This window comes from Schistosoma haematobium, chromosome 2 (genome assembly GCF_000699445.3).
Source record: "Schistosoma haematobium chromosome 2, whole genome shotgun sequence".
Lineage (NCBI taxonomy): Eukaryota > Metazoa > Platyhelminthes > Trematoda > Strigeidida > Schistosomatidae > Schistosoma > Schistosoma haematobium.
In genome coordinates, this window is record NC_067197.1 from 35,208,445 (window position 1) to 35,221,281 (window position 12,837).

The 12,837-nt window shown below is 30.9% G+C and overlaps 1 protein-coding gene across 3 annotated transcripts in view; it reads right to left on the reverse strand.

Annotated features, from left to right (window-relative positions):
- Window positions 1-12,837, reverse strand: part of MS3_00006810 (uncharacterized protein) — a 45,101-nt gene that overhangs the window by 2,145 nt on the left and 30,119 nt on the right. The gene's annotated exons all lie outside the window — the stretch shown is intronic.

Sequence of the window (12,837 nt, forward strand, 5' to 3'; positions counted from 1 at the left end):
TGATTTATTCGAAAAAAATATGTATATGTATAACGATTAGTTAATCGGTAGTTTCTGAATGTTTATGCAAACTATAGTAAATATTTGTCAATCATTATATGTGACACGGTCGTAATAAGAAGCCTCAAGGTCAAGGGCACAAAAACATTTGTTATGAAATATCAGCCAATAGGATGCTGATTCAAATATGCGATAATGTACAGTTTAAGGTGTGCTTTTATCTACCTTTGTACAAATTTATTTGCCAGTCTTAAATGGTAAACAGCTGTTGCATGTATATATATATATATATATATATATATATATATATATATATATATATATATATATAACGCAACGCATAATTACTCTCATGTAACTCATCTATGAAACACAGTTTTCAGTATTTTTCTTCGAGTAAAGCTTTTCATATAAAGCCTAATAATAAGTCCTTGACTTGCTAATCTTGTATCATTGTGGTAAATTTGAAATCTACAAGTCAATGGTTAGAAACTACGCATTCCAACAATTCAATTACCACTCTACAATTAGATTTTTGAATAGATATACATAAGTCAATATCAGGAGAAATTCATTTCATATTGAAATAGTAGAAGTAAATCCGTATTAAAATATAATTGATAAAAAATTAATCAATATTATTTCTGTCCCATCAAACTCCTCGAGATGAGTCACCACATACAAAAAAAATTGAGAAAGAAATAGGATATTATTTAAAACATTTTGTTTTTACGGTGTAGATTAAAAAAAGAACTGACTGGTGAACTGATTTAATATTGATCATTAAAGTAAAAAAAAGGATGAGAAACTGTGAGATAGTCTCGAATATCCATCATATTAGTTTTAAATTAAAAAAAAAGAGTCTAGTTCATGTTAAAACACTTATCTTGGTACTACTTTTGAAATATTGAAATTTTTGAGATAATAGTGACTATTATAAATAAATCGTTTGATAGATTACTATAGTAATATGATCGAAATACATGACTATGTAAATCTAAATATGTCTCTAAGTATAATGATTCAGTTAGTGTTGTTTTGCTTGAATCTTCCCATTGTGATTTAAAACTGCAATTGATCATTCTGTTATTGGCATATGTACATACTGTGCGTATTGCCTTAATTCACAAGCTTTATAAGCAAAGATGGATAGTGGCTAGTAATGAAATCCAAGATGCGCGTTTCGTCCTATTTGGGGCTCGCAGGTACATCCAGCTGACGAGTTCCAAATAGGACGAAACGCGCATCTTGGATTTCATTACTAGCCACTACCTATCTTAAGTATAATGATGTTTCTAATACATTCATTCGAATGTTTGTAAGGATTAATATAAAATACTCAATAACATCGTCAGTTGTTAGTAAGAGTATCATACAATTAAACATACCATTCATTTGAGTTCAAAAATAAAACCGAATGCAAAATCTGTATGTTATTGAGTAATTATAAGTCGATAGATCAACCGCTAAACAAAACCAAGAAAATTATTTCTCTAATACTGAAGGATAACACGAAAGATTGTTGTACAATCGTATTAAATGTAGTAAGCATCTAATTGAATAGTGAACTACATCAACAATGTAATAACAATAACAATTCTATCAAGATTAATAATGAAACTTAATAACTACTGACATAAGAGCTTAAAAAGTAACAATACTAGTGAATAATGTACACCTTTCAATACAAACCGTTATAGAACTATGTATATCAATTAACAATTGTATAAACAGTCAAGAGGTTTATATTATCGATTCTAATTATGCACAATGGGAAATTTCGCTAACTGAAAAAAGATGTAACTCGTGCTCAAAAACTGATAGTTGTAGAAAGTTCTATTTATTTGTTATTTTTCTTCTTGGTACTGCTAACCAATTACACGTATAACAGTATAATGAATGATAGAACAGTTGAAAACAAATTCATAGAACTTGTAACAATAATCAAGATTGATTTTATCATATAATACGATGAATAACATTTTAAACATGATACTACTGATACCACATATCAGAATCAATTGTACACAAAATGTAAATAAGAAAAAAATGGACGAATGAATTTCACAGGAAATTTTCATTTCAACAAACAAAATAAATAATAAGCGTGGAGTTTATCATCATAGATTGATTATCACCTGGAGGATTTGTGAGAACTAGATACAGCTTGCATCATGACAACACGAAAGTATCTATGTCAGTAGTGTGTGTAGACGCACTTCTGAGTGAGCTTAACAGCCCCACCCTCACTCTTGTTACACAACCTACCTATACAAATTTATTCTGATCTGAACAGATATAAAAGCATACAATCATGTGACTAATAGATGCGTGTCATTTTTATCCTGCTGTTAATAATTCAGTACTTATTTCTCATAGACCATGCCCTTTAATAAAAATACACTTTCTAAATTTGTCCGTTTATCTACTTAGTGTACTAAATCTATGATCATATATAATCATAAGTGATTCAACGATTTGGTTACCAAGTTAAATTCGCAATTATCCTAACTGCCAGTTAACATTTCTAAAATACACATAATCCTAATACATTTAATATTCGACTTTCAGTATCGAGTTATACAACAGGAATGTATGTCTAGGTAGTACACGAGAGAATAATTATGGAAACAAATTTCATTTGTGTCAGATAGTGGTTTTCAAATGCTTAAATTAATACTGCACAACCTCAAACAAATGACAATATTTATCGAGATCTCGCTCAAAAATTCAAGAGACGCTATCTACAATCTCATTAGTTTATTAATAAATTAGTGTCATATATTATTTACAAATTAATGAACGTTTGAGGTTAAAAATTAAAATCAGGAGTTCGAGTGAGAGAATAATTTCTAACCGCATAAATACCCTTGAACTATGCCTTAAATCACATCTATAGTATACATAGATATAATCTCCATTAGCTAGAGATATTTCTTATAGTTGAGTGTACTTATCGAGTCATTCATTTTGTACGGTTGCACAAGAGGTATTTTTAAACATTCTAAGCATTTTTACGAACTAGGTAAAAACGACTTTTATTTGATTCCTAATAAAATACATGCTATCCTTCACTATACTTTGAATTTAATGTGAAAATCCGATTTGACTGGTTCTCCCAAGGTTGTCAGTATAGATTAGATTTATTTTATTGTTTCATTGGTAAGTAACACCATACTTACTTCTGATACTACAATTGCCTAGTGCTTCCTGGTTCGCATTGATTCCCGAGATTAGGAGATAAAATTTTCAAAATCAAACTAATCCTTACAAAAACTTTCGATTGAATGAAAATAAACAATAACTAATGTATACATTATATTAGTAATGATAAACAAAGATAAATCTCAGAAGTAAAAAAAGTAAACACGAAATTCCATAAATTAAATTAGTCATCAATACATGCTAACACATCTGTCAATTAGGGATTTTATTCCTCAGTAATCAAAATGATGAAGAATAATGTCAATAAGTATATATATATATATTATATATAAACTGTTCATCATAAACCCAAGTATTGTTTAATCATAATTGGGGAATTCCACAACTAACATTGTGTACGTGTAACTACGTAATGTATTTTGCATACGAGATAGTATCATTGACCAATTAGAGTACAACTAACTATATAAAACAATACTGACTACTACTGTAGTGAACATGAACACCAGTGGGGACAATCGAATGTATTTGACACAAAATTACAGGACTTGTTAATAAAATCTAACAATCAAATAGTAAATATGTAATTTGCAAAATGTCCATCAATTGTCTCATAATGACTCAGACTTCATTGTTCTTGCATTTTCATACAAATTGCATTCTGTTCCCGTTCTTTACTGTTCGATCCTCTTGTCTCTCTGCTGCCAGACATTCTGTTCACGACTAACATCATATACTACTTATGTCGATATAAGTAGCGCACACACCACACTACTCAGTTATAAACTAATGTAAATATCTCATACAGAAATTTAATTACAACGCAAATAGTTTAATTGTAATCTCTCTCTCTGTGGTTATGATGCTGTCCGATGCCGATTCGAATCTATGCAAGAGTAATATTTCTTTAAATACTCTAAGTATGCTTAGTCGACAAGTGCTAATTCGCATGAAACTTATTTCTAAGGATTCCTACTGACTGTTATCACTCATTTAATTTAAAGATACAATATATCACGTTATTGAGCTGATTAACATAGTAATTTACTTTTTAAACTGAAAAGATAGAGCTTGATTAATATTCTGTACCCCACACATGACATTTCTTACTACTCTACTATCGATAAGTGCAATAAGTTGGCTTTTATTTAAAACAATCCAACAATTATTCATTATATACGAAAATGATAAGTAACCAGAATATATGAAAACAGTAAACTGATAAAACGATATATATATATATATATATATATATATATACGTAGATTAAATGGAAAGTAGCTTAATGATAATAATTAAATCGATAGAATTAGTCGTCCGGATTTTTGACTCTCCCTTATATATATATATATATATATATATATATATATATATATATATATAAAGTAGAAAACATATTTTACCAAAGGTAATAGTCCATTATGCATAAAATCGAATACAAGTACGTACACGCATGAATTGGATAAACAATATACTTGGACCAATTCCATCTAATTTCTAATAATTATAAAACATGATATTGACATTATCACTATTATACTTAGTAATAATTTGAAAAATTCAGTTCATTTATAGTTACATGTGAAAATTCATATACTAAAGTAAGGTAACGACCTATAATTACACACCAAAGCTGACTCATAGGATAAAAACGATTTCGAAATAAAAAAAGATTAGACTAAGGCAACTGAATGAAGTATAGTTCACGTACATATGTACACATAGACACAATGTAGGGTTTCCATCCGGTTCTGTTACCGATGATTAATACTCTAAGTAATAAAAATAAGAGATTCTATATATATTTAGATAATTGAATTGAGAAATTCAAATAATAAGCATCTAGAGCAATAAACAACATAGGGATGGTGGTTCAGTGATTAAGGTATTCGGCTTTCAATCATTAAAACGCAAGTTTGAAACCCATGATTAAGTAGTAATAGCACTAGTCCGCATATCTAGTGTGCGGTGTCTTAAAATCAAGTAAACGAATTTGTACCTGGAAACTGAGTTGAATAGTTACTACACATAATTGAAATCGATTCGATAAAATGAGAGGACTGATCTTTTAACAAATTGACGTAAATTACAACAGTAATACTTAAAACCAATTGTAATGGGACATTAAACGTAGAAAGATAATCAATAGTTCAAAAAAAGAATAAATGAAATCAGATGAATAATAAAGAACACGAAATAATATTCAAACTAAAGGATCTCATTCCGAGAAGATAAATAACACTAATGAATACATTTGAGTCATTACTCAAATCAATTCCAAGTTGCATCATGTAAATTCTGTTCCGATATAGTTATATATGTAAATAACTCAAAGATAACTGGTTATTTATGAATTGACAGGTTAATACTAAAGGAGAAAAAAGAGCTTCACATATGATATACACAAACCAGATAACTTTTAAAATAAGTATTTTAGAAACTTATTCCAAGTATTTCCATTTGTTTTTCGAATAATTTTATGTTAAATTTCAAATTATCCTTTAAAAAAAGTTTGAACCATGGTTAGATTTACAGGATTTATTTAGGCAGTAATATTTTCTATTTTAAAAGGTTTTGCATAATGAACAAAAGGAGGGTTTTTCTTTAACATATTGACTTTTCTGACCTTAAAATTGATTCTGTGCATTATGAAACTTAAACTATGACTTGGGGTCATAAAAGATTATTATTATTATATGATCGGTGGTATATCAATGAAGAAACAGGATTCAGCTGATATCGATCAACCTTTAGGATAAGAACTTTTTTTAACAGTACTGACTGTCAATCAAATTAATGTGTGAAGTTACGTGTTGTGAAGCTATCCTCAACTGTATGGGGCAGTTTGAATTCTAAATGTATTTTAATGAGTTGTGGGAGGAGGGATATGTGAGGTGTTCAAAGCTGCAAACAAAATGTTCAAATTTCACCAAAAGCACACCCTTTCACTTAACTATTTTTGATTTACATAAATGATCTTGATATTGTAACATTTTAGAAGCTGAATAGTTTACTTACAAAGTTTTCATTGTTTTTCAAGGCAATACTATCAGTGGGGGTGTTAAAATAACGGCAAACGATTTTTATTTAACTTTTCTACAATTAAATTGTTCTAATGAATTTTTTTGTTTAGTGATTGGTTAAACATAGGAGTTGTTTCACTTAAATTAATGTGTACTTGAACAATTTCATTAGTTCAACTTCTAGAGGAATAGGATATGCAGAAGGATATAAAAGCAAACAGATTTTTCATAGAAACCTATAAACATTATTTTTCAGTGTAACATTTTATACATGAAGTTCATGGAATGATTTTTGAAAAATGTTTTTCTCTCCATCTACATAAAGTAGATCAATTATACTAAATGATCTGGTTTACAATCTTTAATACATTTTTTTAGGAAAAAAAAACAACATTATTCAATATGGATTTTTACCAACTTAATAAAAATATGTAACTTGTATACACATATCTATTATAACAATGAAAGTTTTCGAGTTACTGAATTAATACATCTAATAAAATAGCCTGGTGTAAAAGATGAACAAATACATGTGTAGTGTATGCTACTTATGCTGACAAATATAAGTAGTATGTGGCCGTAAACGGAAGTAGAATGACTGGCAGCAGAAGATTGAATTTAAAAAAACGTAAAGGAAATCGGAGAGCAACCAAAATAATAACAGAATTAGAGGAATAATGGAGTAGGTAAAAGACAATTCAAAGATGTGCAAATGATATATGATTTTTATATTTTATGAAAACACTATGTAATTTTGCATTAAACAACATAAACTGGTTTTTCCCATTTGAGTTCTCATTCACTACACATGCACAGTAAGTGACCGTCTTCATTACAAATAAATTGACTATCAACTCAACTTGCATCATATAAAAAATATGTTGTAAAATACATTTAACTAGAAAGGTAATATATATTCACTCCTGACAAACGTTTATTTATTGAAAAACACCCTAGAATCAATCCATTCATAAATTAAGCAAACTCAAAATAAAATGCTCAACAAAAAGAATATGAATTTAAAACAAGTGAAGCTTTTCAAACGAAGTGAATAGATGTGTTATAAACCAAGTCAGATAAAGGAAATAGTAGATTAATATAATGTTGTTTTAACCTTTTACCTTCTAGCTTCTTTTAGTTAGCTAAGAAAAATTTTGCAAAATTACAACTACATTTGAAATGTGTAGATTTCTTGAAAAGATAGGTCATGAATTAAAATAATAAATCTTACTGATAACACCATTGAAGCTGAACCGTGAGGAGGCAGTGTCGCTTAAAATGACCTTGACAAATTTGTGACCTATTCAACCAATAAGAAAACAGCGAATAGACATAGAGCATAAGATTTAAAATTCGAGTCAGAATTTAAGCCTAATTAATTTTAAACCTTTAACTCCAACTAAAATACTAAATTTAAATATGTAAGGTGGTTAGCATGATACTTGGGAACTTGGTTTCGTGCTAATCAGTACTTGTTCGCAAGGTGTACCTGTAATTTTGTGGTCATTGACTATCCTTAGTGGATTAGACCCTGTGTCATCCAGCCTCATAGTCAGAAATGTTACCACAGAGTATGAGAATTTTATAGATCAGCACTAAGCAGGACTTAATATACATGACTTTGATCACTACCCAGTGACTAGTCAATTGTAACTCGTAATCCTGTAGCATATATCATTGCGCGAAACCTAAACTCAAGTATCTAATGATGTTGTCGTCATTACGAGTAATCATTGAAGTTCGATTAGCAACTTACACGCTCTCACAGTTCAGCCTTACACTTAACATTTAATTAAACGTGTATAAATAAATAAACACTCTTTTTAATAAACCCAGTCTGATCAATATTTGTGATACACATTGTTGGATATAAGATAATTGAAGTAAATAATATATTTGTACAAACAGACTGAATATAATGAAAATGTTCAAATAATAAAAGGTGGGTGAATGATAATAAGTGTCCCATTTTTGTTTCTTATTATAACAATTATGTGAATGAATGTGTTTTTCAAATGAAACAAAATTCAACTAAATCGTACACTTTGCACTTCAATTCAATGAGAACCAAACGTACAAACTAACTTAATTATTTCTGATAGCAGATTATAAATGTACATATAAACTAAATATTCTAGAAAAACACTAAAACATTAAAAATGAAATACAATAATTACAACAAAATCTTTACAAACAATACAATTGTTTTTTTTTTTGGTTGAATATATTGCTTACTAACTTCTAACACATTTGGAATGTAACTATTAAGACTGAAATCCAGGACAAGGATTTCTTTCTAGTTGGGACTCGGCAGAATTGATGATCGCTCCAGGACTCGGACCTAGTAATGTTTACTTTAAAAACAATCACGTTGGCTGAAAGTATTCACTTACTTGTACAACGACTATGAGATTTCATTCAATTTGAAACAGTTTGGATTATCATGTTGTTGATAGCTTTGACTGAAATTTAATCAATCTTGGTTGACATATGAGCACGTGTTGAACAAGTAGTTCTTTTAAGATTTTCATATATTAACCAAAAGTGATCAAATTTCATTCAAAAATCATTATTAATGGAATGATTCAAACCATTTCAAATTGAATTATTTCCAAAAAGAAGTCTTATTCTCGATTGAAAATAAATCGATCGATTTCCGCTTCCATACATTATTGATACAAAGATTTAATCGTCAAGTTCGTACATGAAAAAATATCGAAAAATATTGCATTATCACTCAAGGTTATTTATTTGAGAGAGAAAGATATCTTGGATGCCGTAAAAAAGTCAAACAAAGATGAGTTAGTTCATATATTTATACATTATGAACTTATAAAAAAAAACACATTATTATTATTTACTCAAATTTTTATTGCAAAGATCCATTCAGAAAATACCATCACAATATAAATATATAGAATAAATGCTATTATTACCTAACTGTTGCTTTACAAAGAATTAACTTTTCCATTTCTAATAAAACCTGATTGAACAACAATGAAGAAAACATCGTTTTCCATGGTTACAATGAAGAAGAGAATTTTATCAATGGATTCAAATTACGGAGAAATAACAAATAGAAAATGAATTTTCAATAGAGTGAACAATAACCAGTTAAGATCGAGGTCGTTAGGACAAGCTGTGTTATATGTGAACAAATTTGAACACTTCACTTCTACCTGAACTTTGTACGGATAATGTTGTTCAGAAGAACGATGAAAAGTTCACGACAAAACCATCCAGATTAGAGAACAAAACTTCACCTAAAAGAGTGAATTTATGTCTATTTAGCTATGAACCATATATCTGCCTTGTGACGACTACAACTACTACTAGTACTATTAGAAGAAATATGATTAATACAATAAAGACAATTATTTGAAATTAAACAACTGTGGTTTCTCATTGTTGTTTAATTCATTTGATTGAAAACAAAGAAAAACAATTACAATGAAAAGGCAAACATTTCTTATGGGAACTGTAACATTGACACGAGTAGAACAAGAAAATCTTTGAATTGTTTTACACAAAGAATGACCATCATCTGCACTCAGAAAAAAAGAAAGTTTTATTATTTACCTTTATTTTAAGGACTGCAGAAATGCAACAGGTTTACTTTGAACTTTAATGAATAAAAATATGATTCATGAACAGTTAGCTGGAAGAAAACATAATTCCATTGACTGTGTCTTTTTCGAACATTGAATTTTACATACAAAACTTATTATTAAAAGTAGGTCAATAGCCATTACAGGATTATTGTTTTGACAGAAGGAAACATTTTAGATAATAGATCGATTTGTAGTTTGTATACACGTTATGGATCAAACCTAGTTAAACGAAACAGTTGCCGGTTTTCGATACTAAGCCGAAATGAGATCAATCCTTGATGAAAACCGTCTATGATAGGAATTACTGACTAAAAGTTTTCTAACAACTGAATAATAAGTGAAGGATCTCTGATAAGCTACTTCCTGCTCAGAGATAAAAAATATTGAATTATAAGCGAATAAAGCTGCGCACAAAAATGAACAATGAGTAAACCACTTGTAAACAATTATAGTTTCGGAAGTTTATATAAACTGAATTGACCAATACATTCTTTTACGTAAAAATAAATTTATGGAATGAGAGATAAATGAAACTCTGGAAATCTAGTAAATTTGTTATTTGACAATATGACCAATGTCAATTCTTAATTTTTCTGCAACCGATTTGAATTTCACACAGACTTATCGAAGCCTTGATGCAACCGAAGTAAATACCATTACCGTTAACTACAAGACAAAACAAATGCGTCATAGAATGATTGCATTACTGACCAGAAGGTATTCAATGTCATATTTCTCTAATCTTCATTAGCTCTAATCAAATTCTACAGATCAATAGTAATTCAGTGGCCAAACTAGTCTAAATGACTTAATATTGTTTATAATTAATTCATTTCATACACATAGTTCCCTTTATTATTTTAAAGAGAGAAAGAACAAAGGTTAGTGCAGAATAATATGAATACATTTTATTTCGTTAGCTTCTCACCAGCTGCTTACAACCTAAAATATGTGAAATTCAAAGTTATTATAGATATTGACATACTTATGCAACAGAGGGCGATGAAGGATGAATATATGTAACATAATGTAGCAAAGATTTCGTTAGAGTTAATGAGGTCATAAAATTTTGTTTCGAATATATAGAGTTTGGGAGGGAAGTTTCCAAAACATTGAAATAATGATTAGAAATCATGGAATTAAAACACATTAGACGATTATGTAATGAAGTAACTGAAAATAGATTAATGTTAATAAAGAGATATGAATTGAAATCGGTCAGTTATGAGTGATGTAATTATAAAATTCCGAAAGAGTTGGAATGACATAATAAAAACAAATAAAATAAAAGAGGGTGGGGTGAATGTTACCAGGGCAAAGAAAGATTTATTACTGTTTCTTTTTGTATACAAAGATCTGGTTTTAAACGTTTGATTGTTATTGCTTCGGCGAATTTCAAAAGGTTTGAATTTGATTGTTTGTTGATCACCTTGAAGGACTTCAGTATATCGACTTCGTGTCCTGTGTCAAGGAGATGTCTTGCGACATCGCTGCCAAATGCTTTTAGTCCGTTTGATCTCAAACTCTTCGGAATACGTTCTTTGAATCGGACGAAGGCTCTCCTTTCTGTTCTACCAATGTAACTGTTTTGGCAGATACATGTAAATTTGTATACACAGTTGGCGGTAACATGAAAGGGATACTTGTCGACCTTTGATTGTGTCAAAGAACAGGTCGTTTTGGACAGGACAATCAATTTTATGACCTGTTACTCCTCGTGAAGGAGCATAGGTCGCTCACCAGCATTCTCCATTCAACCCTGTCCTGGGCAATCCTTTCCAGCTCCTTCCAGTTGTAATTCATCCTTTTCATATCTGCTTCTATTATCCGACGTAACGTGTTCTTTGGCCTTCCTCTTTTCCGCTTCCCTTCAGGATTCCAAGTTAGAGCTTGCCTCGTGATGCAGTTTGACGATTTGCGTAATGTATGTCCTATCCATTTCCATCGTCTTTTCCTAATTTCCTCTTCAACTGGAAGTTGGTTTGTTCACTCCCACTGAAGGCTGTTGCTGATGGTATCCGGCCAATGGATGTTGAGTATCTTGCGTAGACAGCTATTTATAAATACTTGTACTTTCTTGATTGTGGTTGTTGTAGTTCTCCAAGTTTCAGCTCCATACAGTAGAATTGCCTTGACGTTCGTATTGAAGATTCTCACTTTGATATTGGTTGAAAGTTGTTTTGAGTTCCATATGTTCTTCAATTGTAGGAATGCGACCCTTGCTTTGCCAATCCTCGCCTTTACGTCTGCATCTGAACCTCCATGTCTATCGACGATGCTTCCCAGATATGTGAAGGATTCTACATCTTCCAGAGTTTCGCCATCAAGTGTGATTGGATTGCTGTTCTCCGCTTTGAATTTGAGGACCTTGGTTTTCCCTTTGTGTATACTGAGGCCTACTGATGCAGAGACTGCTGCTACATTGGCTGTCTTTATCTGAATCTGTTCACGTGTACGTGATAGGAGGGCTAGGTCATCTGCGAAGTCCAGATCGTCTAATTGGTTCTGAGCTGTCCATTGTATTCCGTGTTTTCCTTCAGATGTCGAGGTCTTCATAATCCAGTCGACCACCAGAAGAAAGAGGAAGGGAGAGAGTAAACAGCCTTGTCTGACTCCGGTCCTTACTTGGAATGCATCTGTCAGCTGTCCTCCATGCACTACTTTGCACTGTAGTCCGTCGTATGAGTTCCGGATAATATCGACAATCTTCTCAGGAACTCCGTAGTGTCGAAGAAGTTTCCATAATGTCCTCCTATCTACACTGTCGAATGCCTTTTCATAATCAATGAAGTTGATGTATAGTGATGAGTTCCACTCAACTGATTGTTCGACGATGATCCGTAGTGTTGCAATTTGGTCTGTGCACGACCGATCCTTACGGAATCCAGCTTGTTGATCTCGAAGTTGGGCGTCTACTGCATCCTTCATCCGGTTCAGCAACACTCTGTTGAAAACTTTCCCTGGTATTGACAGTAGTGTAATGCCTCTGTAGTTTTCACATTTGCTCAGATCTCCTTTCTTTGGAATCTTGACGAGGT